Genomic DNA, 16,409 nt, shown 5'->3' on the forward strand with positions numbered 1-16,409 from the left:
ACATGGATGGTGACATACGGGCTTATGTGATTGATGGGGAAAGGAATCTACAGGTAGTAATTGTAAATGGGTGAAGGAGGGTGATAAAATCTTTATAAAAGGAGCCCTCCTCTCCCTTGTTCATCATCTCTTCCACCATTAGGCCTCATGTTGTTGTAGCTCTAGTCTCCTCAAGCCCCTTCCATGAGCCTTCTCTCCCTCTTGTAGATATTCTCTTATGTAGACTCTTGAGTCCATCTCTCTCTATGAGTAGTCTTGGAGCTTTTGCTCCCTCTTGTATGTATGAAACCTATTCTTCTCCCTTATGTTTGTAGTATTTTGAGTTGCATTAGAGTGGAGTCTCACTCTATTGACAATGAAGATCACTTCGTATTCCCTCTCTTGAGTCTCTCTTCCCTTTTCTTTCTTTCAAAGCCTTAAAAGTTCTTTCGATTCGGCTGCTCATTGCACACACATGGTCCATCCATTTATCGAGCCACCAAGGGAGTTACTTACCATCTTCTAGGCAAAATCTATGAGTGGTCAATCATTGATGAAGGTGGAGTCTTGAGGGAGCATCCTGCTCAAGCGAAATTAGCATGGGTGGAGGGCAGTTTTTATGACAGTTTGACCCCCTGTTAGTGTTTTGCTCATAACTTTATGCTCGGTAGTCCGACTTTGATGAAACTTATATCAATGCGAAGCTCTCCTCAAGGCACATTTCTCTTTTGATTAGACCTTGAATCAAATACTACTACAAAAAGTTATGAGTCTCTATGTCTAACAATCTATTTTCATGATAGTTTTTACCCCCGTCTGGTAAACCGCCCATAACTTTCTGGCCGCTTCTTTCTTTCTTACGAAACATATATCAATGAGAAATTCCATCTCAACGCGCATCTCTATATGTGCTTTAATCTTTGATATCATGTCTTTATTGAAAGTTATAGACCTCTGTGTCTAATGATAGTTTGTAGAGTGTTTCAAGCTAATTGTAAAGGTATCTATGAAGGAGGTGCAATGTTTCCTCGGAACCTACCCATCCGACCCAATCAGCCCCTTCAAACTCCTTGATATATATCAGTTCATGTCATGTTGAGCCGCAAGATCTTCTTTCAACAACGTATCACTCTCCTCTTTGGCACAGATCGGCTTGCTGAGATTATGGCCTCTGCCGATCCTTTCCTTCTCCCTATGCTTGAGTACAACATCACTTGGGATGTTACCATCTTCATTCTCATCTAAGGGAGGAAAGTATGGTGTGGTATCTTGGCATAAAAGCTTCTTTTTAATGTCCCTTTCTCAATGATAAATATCTTTGTCACTCAGTTCAAAAGCAGTAGGAAGTGAAGAGGTGCGTGAAGTTTATTATCCCCAACTTCATGTCACATCTTTTGATGGAGACGCCGGGTACGTTTGGTATTGGATTCATCCCACCTTACTAAACGATATCATGTGTACTTGATTGCATGTTATGCCTAGTATAGGCATGTGTTTTTTGATGTGATAAAGAAGATGCTTGGAAGAATTCCGTTAGAAGAGATTGTAGCCCATTTAAGAGAGCTAAAAGATTGTGAAGGTGATGCTCAAGCTATTTGCACAGTCATCATGATCATATCCTTTATGTTTGCACTCTTGAATATGTTGGTGAATCGACAACACCAGAAATAGGCACAATGATAGATTAGGGATTGTTTCATACACTAGCAGCTTGGTGTGAAGAAGAGTTGAGTCTTTGGGTAGTTTTTGACTATAACAGTGGAGTGGTGATTCTCAATGCTTTCAGCTTCTTTTGATATGCAAATGAGGAAGAGTACAATATCTTGAAGCTGCTATGTGCACTTCCAATTGTGACAAGGGTGATTCTTGAATGCATGTATACACAATGTTTTCATGGTGCTGGTTGGTCACTTATTTTTGAAGATTTTGTTGAGGATCACATTGTGGAGGGTTTTCAACAAGTGGTTATGCATAATAAGTTGGTCTTGGTATACTAAGGCTCTGTGGGAACTTGTTTGGAATTTTATTTGGATCTTGGTGTTTCCTTTTTGTGTTTCATCATGATGAAGATTCCAGTGTTTCGAGGGACCCAAGGGAAAGACTTGGAGTCTTATCTTCAGGATTTTGTTTGACGATGCTGGCTTTCTGGATGGTCCATGAAGGATCGAGTGGAGATTTTGCCTGATTTCTTGAAGGTATAGCCTTAAGCTGGCATGAGGCCTTGCCGACGGACTCTACCAAGGAGGACTCGGACCAAGTGGTGGCTGTAATGAAGCAGAGATTTGGGGCAGTGGAGTTGCAAAATGCTTTGATGTTGCAGTTGGACCGGTTCTATCAAGGAGAGGGTGAGATTGTCTCTATGTTGGCAATCCAATATGAAACTTTATGGACAAAGTATGAAAGGGCAGCTTTGCGAGCTGTGGCATCTGCATCATCGGCCCCTTAAAGTCTCATAGAGATGGAGCACTTAAAGATGAGCAAATTTATTATGGCTTTAGAGCCTCTTCTTCACTCAAAAGTAATGAGTGAAGATCCAACAGCATACATGGAGGCACTTCGCATTGCGACCAAGAAAGAAGCTTCTCTAAAGATCGAATCCTCTTTTGTGTCTTCAACAACTTCAACTTCTAAGGTGGAGGTAATGGGCACTCCTCAGGTATCAAAGTCCTCTGAGTTAAATCATAATATCTCCCAATTGATGGCAGAGTTTGCTGATTTGAAATTGCATTTGGTTAATGCACAACAACCTAGAGCACCAAAGAATGAGGATAGGCCTCGAGATAAGAGTGGGGTCACTTGCTATGAATGTAATGAAAAAGGTCACTATCGCCTTGAGTGTCCTAGATTGAGAACAAAAGAAGAAAAACAAGTATCCTTGTTAAGAGCTTCTTTAGGGGATGAGGAAAGAGAGGTAATGATGGCTAAAGGGGGGCGTGGTAAAGCAAAAGAAGAAGAAGAAGGCAAGAAAGAAGTAGATGAGAAACATTAGGAAGAGGAACACCGTAGTAAGAAAAAGAAGGCATCTAGAAGGAGAATTAGTTAGTTAGACTTTCCTTTAGGACAAGGCATTGGAAGCTATGACTTGTTGTCAGACCTTAGAGAAAAGGAAGCTCATATCACCTTTGGTCAATTACTTGCTTTGTCTCCAAAGCTACAGAAGGAATGGGGAAAGCTAGCAAGCACAAGAGTGTCAAAGAAGAAAAAGAATAAAAGTGTCATTTCTATTGTTCAAAAGGTAGATACAGAGGTTCATGATGATGTACCTATGATTGATGTGATCATTGATGGTCAAGTGATTTCTAATGTTTACATTGATGGAGGTGCATCAATTAATGTCATGAGTGAGAAGACCATGATAGATGTTGATTTAAAATACTCTAGTACTACCTCTCCTTATTGCATCAAATTGGCTCTGACAATACTAGGGTAAAGACCTTGGGAGTTGTGAAGAATCTAGAAGTGGATGTATGTAAAATTTCTATGCCATCTACTTTTCAAGTGATCCCTATCTTGAAGCCAGATACACATGCCTATCCATTGATTTTGGGAAGGTCTTGGCTACACAAGGTGAAGGCTATTCAAAAGTGGAATACTGGAGAATTGATTTTGCAGGGAAATGATAAGAAGGTGCGCTACAACATCAGAAGTCGCAAAAAGGAAGTTGTCAAGGAGGAGTCTTCAACATCAGAAAGTTCGAGCTCTGACTTTACCATTGAAGAACAAGAGATAGGGTGTAGCTCTGAAGAGTCCAGCTCAGCGGGTGAGGTGGAAGGAGTGGCCTTTGGTCTTTGTCTTGGTGCTGATAGGGATAAGTCAAGAGGGAACAAGGTGGTGGTACAAGATCTTGTAGAGACACTTTAGGCAGAGGATGTGGAGCACACTAAACGACACCAACACAATGAAGATCTTCTTGGTGATTTCTATCAAGTAGTGAGAAGCTCTAGTACTTGGATATGCTAGATGATTTCCCATATCTCTTTGCAACAAGCTATTCATAGGTTCGACCACTCTCTCTTGTGGAAGGCAAGATTGAGTTGAAGCCAGAAAGCAAGCGAGTTGTGCAACGCTTAAGGCGATTGGGGGTGATCCAAGTTGAGGCACTAAAGAAAGAGGTAACACAACTACTTGATGCGGGATTCATCTTTCTTGTTGATGATTTAGAATGGATATCTCCTGTAGTTGTCACACCAAAGAAAGGAAATAAGTGGCAGATTTGTGTGGACTTTTGTCCTTTGAATGCAAGCACTAAGAGGGATCATTTTCCTTTGCCATTCCAAGATGCAATACTAGATCAAGTAGTAGGGCATGAGATGTATTCTATATGTGATGGGTATTCTGGGTACTTTCAAACTCGTATTCGGGAGGAAGATCAAAAGAAAACATCATTTATCACAAAGGGTGATTCCTTTTGGGTTGACCAATGCACCAGCTACATTCCAAAGGTTCATGAGTCAAGTGCTCGAGCCTTACTTGGGAAAGTTCATAAGGGTGTTTTTTGGATGATTTTTGCATTTATTCTCAGCGCATAGATCACATGGAGAAGTAAAAGATGGCCTTAGCTAGGATTGATGAAGCAAAAGGGTGTCTAAATCCTAGCAAGTGTCATTTGGCTCAAACAAAAGTAGTCTTCTTGGGGTATATTGTGTCTGAAGAAGGCCTGCAAAGGGATCCTGACAAGGTTCAAGCAATCATGGCATTGCCAAGTCCTGAGAGTGTCACTGGTGTTCGTAGAATTCTAGGAAAGAGCAAGTATTATCAACACTTTTGTGATGATTTCACAGAGATAGTGCATCCCATGAACTTGTTGACAAGAAAAGGAGTTTCTTTCCAATGGGGTGTGGAGCAACAAGAGTCTTTTCAGCAACTTAAGGAGGCCTTGAGTAAGGGCCCAATATTGAAGCCCCCTGATTGGTCTCAAGACTTTTATGTAAATCCAAGTGTATCTTTGCATTCACTTGGTGCTGTATTGCTACAAAAAGGAGAGGCAGGTAGAATGCAACCCATGACATCATGAATGTTAACTCATTCGAGGGAGAAGCATTGTCTTCGTTGGAATCCCCTAAGGTGAATTTAACTAGGCTCTGGTTGCTTCCATCATTCATTAATCATTCTTGCACTCCAAATGCTAGTAGGGTGGTGGTGGAAGAAGCCATGCTTATACACGCATCTCGTGACATCCCAACCAAAGAAGAGATTACCATTGCTTACACGGACATCATGTCTCCTCTTAGGAAGTGGGAGGAGACTCTCAAAAAGATGGATTTTGGGTTTCGCTGTGAGCGCAAAAGATGTCTTGCAGGAAGATCGGTTGAACAGCCCCTTGAAGAGGTCAGTGAACATTTTCACTCTCTGCATGGCAAAGCCGTTCAAGAAGTCTATGCTCTAATCTCTACAAGAGAGTAGTTATCATTAGACTTGGTCCCTACATGCATGCAACTTTCGGATGTGTTTGAGACATTGAGAAAGAAACTCAGCTCCATCAAAAGCCTGACAAACCTAGAAAAGCAATGGATTCTGGGTGCCTATTCCTCTTCGTTTCTAGGAAAATGGCTTGTCACTGGTGTGCTCCGCAGTTTCAGCCATGGTATTAGCTGAAAGAAGCCAAGTGGATTTTGGACTGGTGCATACTCTAGTTAAACTAGCACTTGACGAATGCGTTCGAGTATATGGGAAACAAAAGTCTCAAGTTGGTTTATAGCTTATGGAGCAGGCTGCCGATATTGTCCCATTTTTCTAAGTTATTAATTTAGATTAAGATTGTGCTGGCTTTTCCTATTGCAGGGTGGGGATTGCGCCGGCAGCTTCAAGGAATACAATCCCAACATCATCAGAGACACATTCCGAGAAGGGAAAGCCCTGTGCCTCTGGCTCTGTTGAAGGATGCCAATGTGACCATCTTTTCTCCATGCAATGTGCCCTGCGTCTTGCTATGTTTTGCAATTGCACAAGTGGGACACAATATGCATGTGCCGTTTCTGAAGCCGCATTCGTTCATTTTTCTCCAAGTTTCAATTCTTCCCAATGTTCCGTGTGGGTTTGAAGAGATCTTTTAGAATTCATGAGCAGAAGAGGTAGCATGATACCCGTTTTGCCTGTCAGCCAGCTTCTGTCGCCAGCAATGAAGACGTCGTGTACATCGTAGTAGGCCCTAGAACATCAGTATGGGTGCGAATGCATCAAGCCGCTCCTGAATCTCCAGCGTCGACCATCCCTTGCAAACCAGTACCTTCTATTCTTGCCAGGACGTCACTTCCCTCGTGCTTATAAACTGAATTTATACATTGTTACGTCGGGAATCGGTCCCATCACTCACAACACTTATAGTTCTCCCTTCAACAACACTTACAATTGTCTCCATGTGTTTCTCCCTTCAACAACTAAACCCGAACTTCGAGTGTTTAATGTTATCTTTCTGTCACCCGAGCACACTACACTAAGGATTTCAAGATTGAGCATCTTCATTGAGTACTACATAGGGTTGAGATAGCATCGAGTACCTTAAATTAGTCATGGGTGAGTGAACTAAGGAAATAACACTTGCACTGAGGGTGTTTTCAGCTGGATTATTCTTTTAGTACCTTTTGTTGACTAATTTACTAGCACCAGTAGTTGGATTGTTATACCATATGACTTGTTGTAAACATAATAGATCAGAAGAGTGTATTTAGCACCTGTGGTGGCCAAGGAGCCACGATTCCAAGTGATCATCTTGAAGTGGTTCATGGCAATAGGGTAATTTTTAAATAATGTATAACCTATGAAAGGGGTTGGAAAACAAGATTGACTACAATCCAAGTCCATGCAAGGATTTATTTATATCTTTGTTTTGAAAAAATAAATTTAAATTTTTGGTCATGGTTGTGGGGAGGTTAGGGAAATAAGGGATGAAGGGAAAGGGAACGGAAGGAAAGGGGCAGGGGAGGGGGAGGGGGTTCAAGGAAGGGAGGGCAGGGAAAGGTAAGGGAGGGGAGGGGAGGGGAAGGGAAGGGAGGGAGGGGAGGCTGGCGAGCGGGGGGGGGGCAAGGGGGAGTGAGAAATTTGAATTTTAAGGAAGAGAGAGGAGGGAGACAAGCTACATTTAATCACTCATTTTTTTAATTCAAAAAGATTTAAATAATCACAAATTTTTCAATTTAAAATGAATTGAACAAATTATCCCAATTTATTCATACAGATAAAGCTTTATTTGGAAAAATACCCTAAGTTAAAAGCTTCTTTTTAATGTCCTTTTCCCAATGATAAATATCTCTATCACTTAGTTCAAAAGTAGTAGGAAGTGAAGAGGTGCGTGAAGTTTATTACCCCCAACTTCATGTCACACTACTTTTTTTAATTTTTGCAAATTTCATGCAGGAAAGAGAGAGAGAGAGAGAGAGAGAGAGAGAGAGAGAGAGAGAGTAGCTTAAATTTCCACCACAACACAACCTAATGAAAAAAGGGGGATAGAAAACAACAACAACTAATGGTCAAGGGAAAAACCCATATTATAATTTTTTATTTGTTTATTTTAAAGATAAAATTAATAAAAAATAATAAATAAGAAAGTAGAGAAAATATAATAAAAATAATAAGTAAGAAAATACATTACATACACACACACACACACATACACACACACATGTGTGTGTGTGTGTGTGTGTTTGTGCAAGTGTCTACACATGCATGTGTGCGTGTATAGGAAAACTAAACTAAACAAGTACCTAAGAGTAGATGAAGTCCAAAAAAAAAACAAAGCTAAGACCTAAAAAGAAAATATGTATCAGCTTTTGTTACTTGTACTATCCTTCAAATTCTTTTTGTGATGCATCTTGCAAACCAAATTCAATGGTTCAAGGGCAGGGTAAAAAATAAGGAGGGAACAAGATTATGACAATGTAAGTCAATGGGCGAATATTTCCCCATATAGAGTTATAAATATTAGCCCTGCTACCACTTTTAGGGTGAATTTATCAAATTTGAAGCTCTAAATATTAGCCCACCTTTATTTTTGGGCTAATTTATCAAATTTATAGCTCTAAATATTAGCCCAGCCAGCTTGGTAAAGCCTCTAAATTAGCCCTTGGGCTAAAATTCACCCCTAATTTTTTCCTTGTTCAAGGGTTACTTACCTCAGACGAGTTCAAGTTGATTACGATGACTAGTACATAATAAACGTAGTCACTAAACATATGTATAGGGATGGGAACTTAGGCTATCTCTTCTAATGTATAGGGTAGGAGTACTCTCATAGATTTTGAGCAACAAAAGTTGTCTACATTATTTTTGAGCGTCCACAAACTCCGAAAAATAAACTAGATGCATTTAAAGTGTCGAAACATGGGAGGTTCAAAATTGCCTAAAGAGATAACTCACATTCTCAACAGTGATGAGGAGCAGTAAATATCTATGCTAGGGGCATGGAAAGGCCCACATCATGGGTTATATCAACCACAACTTGCTAGCACCTCATATGGATATAAAGTTTATTGCATGCATAATCTCTTTGAACTATCATTACCGCAATCTCCTTCCATAATCTCCATTTTATTCATTGTCTTGCACTCAAGGTTGACCCTTAACCAATATGCTTGATATTAGAGTAGTGACCACTTTTACAAATAGCAATGAACACTTTGTCCCTCACCCTCTTCATCTCATGACTTAGTTGTGCTTCACCTTACCCCACCATGAGATAGTAAGCAAATTGGTATCAGTCATACAAGAATCAAGTAAATGTGATATGCACAAGAATTGTTATCTGCTTGTTGTACCAGTGAGCACTTTGTATCTCATCTTGTTCTTGAAATGAATAATTTTCAGAAAAATCTATGAGAAAGACAATTTTGTCATGGGGAAAATTGGCAAGGCACGTCTTGAGTTATCTTGCCAACTGGCCGTGAAATTGTGAAGCCCATATTTTGGGATGGATTGAACCATTGGACCTATAAGCTCCCTCGGCTGAGTGCTGTTTTTATTAAATACTTCAACATTGACATTTTCAAATCTCCTCTATTTTAGATCAACATGGTTGTCTTCTCTCATTTCATTTGGACAGACATGAAATGTCTTCTTCTTCCTCTCTTCTTCAGCTTTAGACTGCAATGCTTACATGTGCCACTCACGATCTCCCTTTGGACAAACCATTAGCTCCCACAACGACCTTAGGCTACAAAACCTGCTCTCCCTTACAACACATGATGAGGATCTAGGTGGCTTACAGACTTCACATTCATTGGGGAGACACAGGCATCGATTCCCATGGAGCAATGCTCCAACACAACTAAATCTCAAGTCATTCATAGATTGCCAGGCTAGGTCAAAGTTTATGTGTGTTTTGCAACAACAAACATTCCTATCTTTGAGTTTCCTGATGCACCAAGGATTACAAAGCTCAAAACTCCTCTGCCCAATTGAAATGTTAGGATTCTGATCCATAAACTTGAGATACAATTCCGTCTGTTGACCCAACATGCAGGAATAACATAACAACGAGCCCTCTTTTAAATGGAACAATAGTATAGTGGGCCCCCTCACAACAAGACAAAGCACCCATAGACGTGCGCACAGACGCGTTTACTGAACTAAATAAAAAACTTACGGGCGCGTCTATTTGTGCGTCTCTTTTCACGTCTGGAGACCCGCGTCTAATTGCGCGTCTATATATCAAACACGCACATATAGACACGCAGTTAGATGCATAAATAGATGCACTTATAAATGCGCTTATAGACGCAAATATAGACGCAAGTTGAACAGACAGACGCGTATATAGACGCATTTTTAAACGCACTAATAGACGCGCTTTATTTTTATTTTTTTAAATTTTACAGAATGCTGTGTATGTTGTGTATGCTATATAGTTACAAGAATCCCATATCCACATTGTGTAATTCAATTCTTACAGCCAACCACATTTTAATTACAATTCCAAATAAAACATTACAACTCCAAAACGCAATAAAATTGAAAGCTCAAAAAGTGCTTGTATATACATATAGCACGAAGCTAAGCCACATCATGTGGCTTCAAGTACAAAAAATAAGAGGAGTGTATATACAAGAGACACAAAGCCAAGCCAGTGGCTTTAAGTATAAAAGAGAGTAGCTAGCACTACTTGTACGACTAATCTATGTTCTCCAGGTCCTCGCTCCCTTCCACGCTCCCTTCTGCGCTCCCTTCTGCACCTCCTTCCTCCTCTTCCTCATCCTCTTGTGCACGGGCCTGTAAACAAGGGACAACATATATCAATGTATGAAAAATCAAATCTTTACTTATAATTTTGGCATTATTTAATTACTTTCAAATACCTCGGGGGCCGCTCCAGTAGCTCGGGTATACTGCTCCTCAGTAATCAACCTGTCATCATAGAAGTGCCTCCATGTATCTCCTCTGTAATGGTGGCGGTGGTAGGCTATCTCCACAGGAGTAGGGTATCTGCCCACGATCTCAAGCTGCATGATGACACACTTTGCGGAGGGATTAGTACAAAGAAACAACCTCCTAATAGACTACATAAGCAATATAATTTGAGATCGATACTTACAAATTGGGCCTCCCATGATTCAACACCCCTTGCTCCAAACTGCGCGCTTCCATATTCCTTCAACTGGATCCTCCGTGCCTCCACATGCTGCAGACTGGGGTCCTCCCTCGCTGACCTCATTGCCTTCTTCCACTCACGCTTGTGAGCGACGTGGGGCGGGCCCCTTGGTGGTTGACCTGCCTCAAGCCTAGCAAGCTCCGCTAGTGCCTGCCTCTTAAGCGAAGATCTTTTATTGCCAAGTATCGTGACAATCTTTGACTTGGCCCATTTATCTGTGAACTGGCGATTGGGGGGGCTAGGATACCTAGAGCGAATAGCAGCGAGGGTCTCATCAACCAACCTCTTTGGCTGGTCTTTGTAGTGGATAAAGCAATCTCTATAATTGTTAGCAATTACAGAGCGCATGAAGGCCATGATGTCCTTCCCCCGCGCATCCATCAAGATGCCTCCTGTCTGAGTGATGTCATAATAAATCGTACCATCACCCGGAGGCACGTCTAAATCATCTGAATCATCGTCCTCCCCACTGCCACATGGCCCAAAGCACTGTGCCATGCATCCCCCACCGCTCTCCCTGCTACTACGCTTGCTACCCTGTCATGTCGAGCTCATACGTTGGCCACTCGTAGCTGGAGACTACACGGGACTACGCTGACCACTCGTAGCTGGAGAACCAAGTCTTGATGGCACAGGAGTACGTCGACGGCTCTGTGAGACAGAAGGACCTCCTAACGGCATGGGGGAAGGGGCATAAGACGGGATGGTAGAAGGGACATAAGACGGCATGGGGGAAGGGGCATAAGACGGTATGGGGGAAGGGGCATAAGACGGTATGGGGGATAAGACGGCTGTGCTGACTCCGCTGGGGTGATCTCAGGCGGTGTGGGGTGGTTTGGAGTCTGTAGTGCCGACTCTGGAAGCACTTCCTGGCCACATGTTGAACTAGAAAAAAGGAAAAAAATCTATTACTGGTGAGCTGAGAAGAAAGGGGAAGGGAAGAAAGGGAAAGTGTAGATGCACGTTTAGACGCGAATGTAGACGCGCTCTTAGACGCGCCTTTAGACACGCCACAGAGTTTAAATTAAACATTTGAAGAAGAGCAAATTTGGTGGGTTGTTTGTTTGTAGGATGTCTTCATCTTCAACAAGTAGCTCCAGTGAGGATGAATCCCTCCGTATCCACCATCGCGAAATGTGGTTGGAGCAAAAAATCAAATGTCTGTGTGATCGATGTCGAGGAAACATGTATCGTGCATGCAGGATTACACTCAATCATATCTCAAAGTATGGAGAATGGGATGTGATCGTAAACAGGGTAAGGGTTTGTAAGTTAAGGTTGATTGAGATACCTATGGGTGTTCATATGTTTGAGTTATGATCCTGTTTTAATTTGATACAGGATGCAGTGCCACACCCACATATGTTACCCTATGCTCGTCGTGAGGAGGCGAAGCATCGGTGATATGAGGTGGGATCTTCAGGAGGGACCATTACGGATGCATGGAGTGATGGTGATAGTAGCCCTCCGCCATTACCTCATGAAGCCGTGGAGGAGGAGGTGTTTGATGATATGGTGCGGGATTTATATGTCCATCAAGGGAGGGATGATAGCATGGAGCAGGATGATCTTTTTACTACAGCATCGACTCCACTATTTGAGGGGTGCACATTCTCTGTTCTACGTGCCTCCCTTGAGTTACTAAACTTGCAAACCATGTATGGATGGAGCAATGCAAGTTTGAATGCATTACTCAAGTAAGCTTTAAAGTCTATTTTGCAAACATGGTGAATTATTACTCGAATGCTTTTCCTCATTTATGGTCTTCACGTGCAGGCTATTGTGTAAAATGCTTCCAAGGGAGAATAAACTACCGACCTCAAGAGATATGGCAAGGCAACATGTGACCTCTCTTGGAGGATTAGATTACAAGCGCATCCATGCATGTGTCAACGATTGCATTTTGTTTCGTGGACTACATAAGGATGCAAGAGAGTGTCCTACTTGTGGAGAGGCAAGATTTAGAGTAGATCTCAAAACTTTGGATGTGCCTCATAAGGTATTGCGACATTTTCCCATAATCCCTTGCAATTAACATATGTTCAAGTGCAAATCTATTGCAGAGCTCATGTCATGGCATTCCTCCCATCGATCAACCGATGGCAAGTGGAGAACTCCCGCGGACTCTCCTGCGTGGAAGCATATTGAAGACACATGGCCAAGCTTCAAGGAAGAACCTAGGAGCTTGAGACTTGGATTGGGTATGGACGGTGTGAACCCATTTGGTCTCAAAAGCATGTCATACAGTGTATGGCCAGTGGTATTGGTGAATTACAATCTTCTACCCTCTATGGCTATTAAGAAAGGACATGTTATGCTGTCCCTTCTAATTCCAGGGAAACATAAAGTCAAAAACCCTGATGTTTATTTGGAGCCTTTGATTGATGAGCTAGAGATACTTTGGAGAGGTATCGAGGTGTATGATGTGAGCAGGCCTCCCTCGTCACGAGACTTCAACTGCAAAGCAGTCTTGATGTGGATGATGCATGACTTCCTAGGCTATGGCGAGTGTTCAGGTAAGCATTTCATTTTTAATTATGAATAGGCAAAGGATGTGGCACCCTAAACCCACCTTCCACTCTTAATTGCATCTATTGTTTAGGTCTCACTACATCGGGTTACCATGCATGTCCTGTTTTTGGTCCTTCGCTAGTTGCCTCACGGGCAGACGCATTGAATAAGGTCATCTATGAGAATCACCATCGATTTCTCCCACCTGATCATCCTAGATATGTTGCCCCTTGGAATGAAGTCCTCCCACAATCACTCACCGCGGGAGATTGGATGAGAATTTGGGACAGTTCCATGACTCCTCCACCACTTGGCATGAGCCGGCGGTAAGGGTTTGTAACTATTGGCTGGAAGTAAAGATTGGCTATATTGGCTGAAAGTAAAGATTGCCTGCTAACACTTTATTTTGTTTAGATACTCCATCTTTTATCGTTTACCATATTGGTCCCACCTCAAGATCAATCACCTGCTTGATCCCATGCATATCTTCAAGAATGTGGCATCTACCATTTGGGAGCATTTGAATGGGACACGAGATTCAGTAGGCATACGGGAGGATCTACGTACCACAGGGAGGATGCGTGAAGCTTGGCCTCAAGAGAGACCAAATGGGTGTGTTTTTTTACCTCGTGCACCGTGGATGTTATCAAAGCTAGAGATGGCGACGGTGAAGCGCGCTATTACTACAATTCGTACTCCCACTGGATGCATGAGGTGTTTGAAGGGAGCCTTCACAAAGAGCAAGAAAAGACGTGTAGAGCAATTATATGGCTTGAAATCTCATGATTGGCACAAGATGCTCCAAGTAAGTATTTTATGTGCATAATATCTTTTTCCTTTCAAATTTATGAGTGAATAGCTATAAGCAACTAATCAACCACCTCCTCGCGGGTTTAGTTCATACTACCTACTAGCATTTCACGTAGTGCATCGAAGGACGTGAAAGATTGTATTTACAAGATGGGCGAGCTTGTGAGGTACTTTACATGATACAAAATATGATGCGTATCAATGCTCCGTGCAAGTTTGAATGCATATTGCTAATATGCTGTACTTTTTCAGTTCTAGGTATGTGAGCTCAAAGGAAATAGATCCCACCACGCTTGAGAATGCTCGAGTTATGGCAGTGGAGGCGGTTTGTTTAGTGGAGGAGACATTTCCACGTTCTATTCTCACAAGCCAACTACATCTCATAGTGCATTTGGTGGATGAGATTGCTATATGTGGTACTATACATGGACGATGGTTGTTCTTCCTAGAGCGCTTCATGAAGACCTTGAAGGGCTTTGTGAGACAAAATGCAAGACCCGAAGGTAGCATGGCCGAGGGTTGGTTGGTACGAGAGTCACTTGTATATATTTCTGAGTTTCTTGTTGATGTGGATAGCTCTCTCCCACGACTATGGAGAGATGATGAAGACCTAAGGATGACCTCTATTATGCCTCAAGGGAAAGGACGCAACAAAGTAATAGACACGGAGTTGCATAATAGTATCAACCTCTTTTGCGTGCTTAATAGTGATGTGATGAAAAGATGGGTGACAAAATACGAGGATGCAAAGGCAAGAAGACAAGAAGACAGGGCCCTCTTTCGTACACACCACGGATCTCGTGTGCCATACCCTCAGTATCTAAGAGCACTTCCAAAGGATATTCATGTGGATTGGCTACTTGATGAAATGGAGAAAGCAGAGAAAGACGAGGGGATGCATATCACAATGGAAGAATGGGAGTATGCTAGGGGATGCATGAGCAAGGTCGGTATATAGAATGTTATGCATAAGTTAGGAGCTTTCAATAATTTAGATTGCTTATTTAATTGATTTTTTCTTGTGTAGTGCACTATGTTCAATGCTATATGGTGTGAGGGCAAGCATTTTCGAACACAACGGATTGATGATAAGAGAAACACACAAGATTGCGGCGTCATTGCTAGCTTTGAGGGAGCCAATGGAGCCATGGATGATTATTGTGGCATAATCCAAGATATTATTATGCTTGACTTTCGACGCTTCGTTGTGTATGTTTTGGATGTAAAGTGGTTTAAGGACGTGGTGGAAAGAGGCCCTAATGCAACAATCAAATGCCATGCAAGTGGCTTTGTAACTATTGACTCCACAAAGTTTTGGCAAAGTAGGAAGGACACACTAGTACTACCGCAACAATGTGAACAGGTATTGTGCACACATATAAAAATACTCGCTTTTAAATATTTGATGCAAGAAAAGTAACATGATTGTATTTGTGTTTGAATTAGGTTGTCTATCAACCAATGGTGGATAATAATAGATGGTGGCATGTCATACCTATTATGCCACATTCCAAAGTGACATATAGTACATTTACTAATATGGAGCGTATGGAGGATGATCATGGCCATGGACGTGATGATGACCGTGATACAAGAGAGGAGGATGATCATGAGATAGGAGATACAGATATTGAGGCCATTACCTGTGAGGATGAGCCTACCATTCGAGATGCTGATTTCGATGAGCACATGAGTGGCATAAGTAGTAGTGGGTTGAATGTATTTGTAGATCTAAATACTTGTTTGGATTTTGAAGTAGATGGTTTGGCAAGGGTTGATCTCATTGAGGATGAGATTGAACTGTAGCCCCATAATTGATATTGGCGAAACTATTTTACATATTGTCTCATTCTCCTCATCTCACTTAATTCTTGTATATGTGGGCTTGCAAAAAATTATGTGTTTTGGTAATCATGGGCAATGTTTGGAAAGCAATGATGTACACCAAAATCTCACTTTCTGTATTCTTTGGTTTGCGTCTATTTACGCGTCTAAATGCACGTCTGATTCTCAGTGTAAACGCATAAATAAACGCGCTAATACACGCGCAAATAGATGCGCTAATAAATGCGATGTTAGACAGGCCTGTATTTTCTTAGGTTAGACGCGCACGTAGAGGCGGTAATTTACGCGCAAATAGACGAGCTTTTAGATGCGCCTGTAATTCCTCTACTAAAGCAATGCCTATAGATGCACCCGCTATTTTGTGCATCTATAGTTGCTTTGTGTTGTTGTGCCTTTTGCCACTACTAAAACAAGGGTCAACGTTTTCTTGGGTGTAGCCAATCACGAGATTATTTTTAGGGCCATGATGCGTGTGATTCAAGGTGAGATTTTGAATTTTGCATGGACCCATGCTCTCGCTGGAAATTTTCTCAATGTCATGATGCCACACTGTCATAATAATGAGATGCAATCTAGTTATTCTAAACACTGCAGAGCTCAACACATGGCAGCTTTGCAGTGCTTTACATAGCATAGTCTCTAGCCTGACCACCGTGCAACCTTTTGCTGTAGCTTTACCACCTGT

At 41.8% G+C, this 16,409-nt stretch overlaps 1 pseudogene; it reads left to right on the plus strand.

Moving 5' to 3' along the window:
- The first annotated feature begins 3,877 nt into the window (after positions 1-3,877).
- On the plus strand, positions 3,878-5,716 carry LOC147887010 (uncharacterized; annotated as a pseudogene).
- The last annotated feature ends 10,693 nt before the right edge of the window (positions 5,717-16,409 follow it).

This window comes from Dipteris shenzhenensis, chromosome 23 (assembly GCF_047967505.1).
Source record: "Dipteris shenzhenensis isolate YYH24624 ecotype China chromosome 23, Dip_SZ_1.0, whole genome shotgun sequence".
Lineage (NCBI taxonomy): Eukaryota > Viridiplantae > Streptophyta > Polypodiopsida > Gleicheniales > Dipteridaceae > Dipteris > Dipteris shenzhenensis.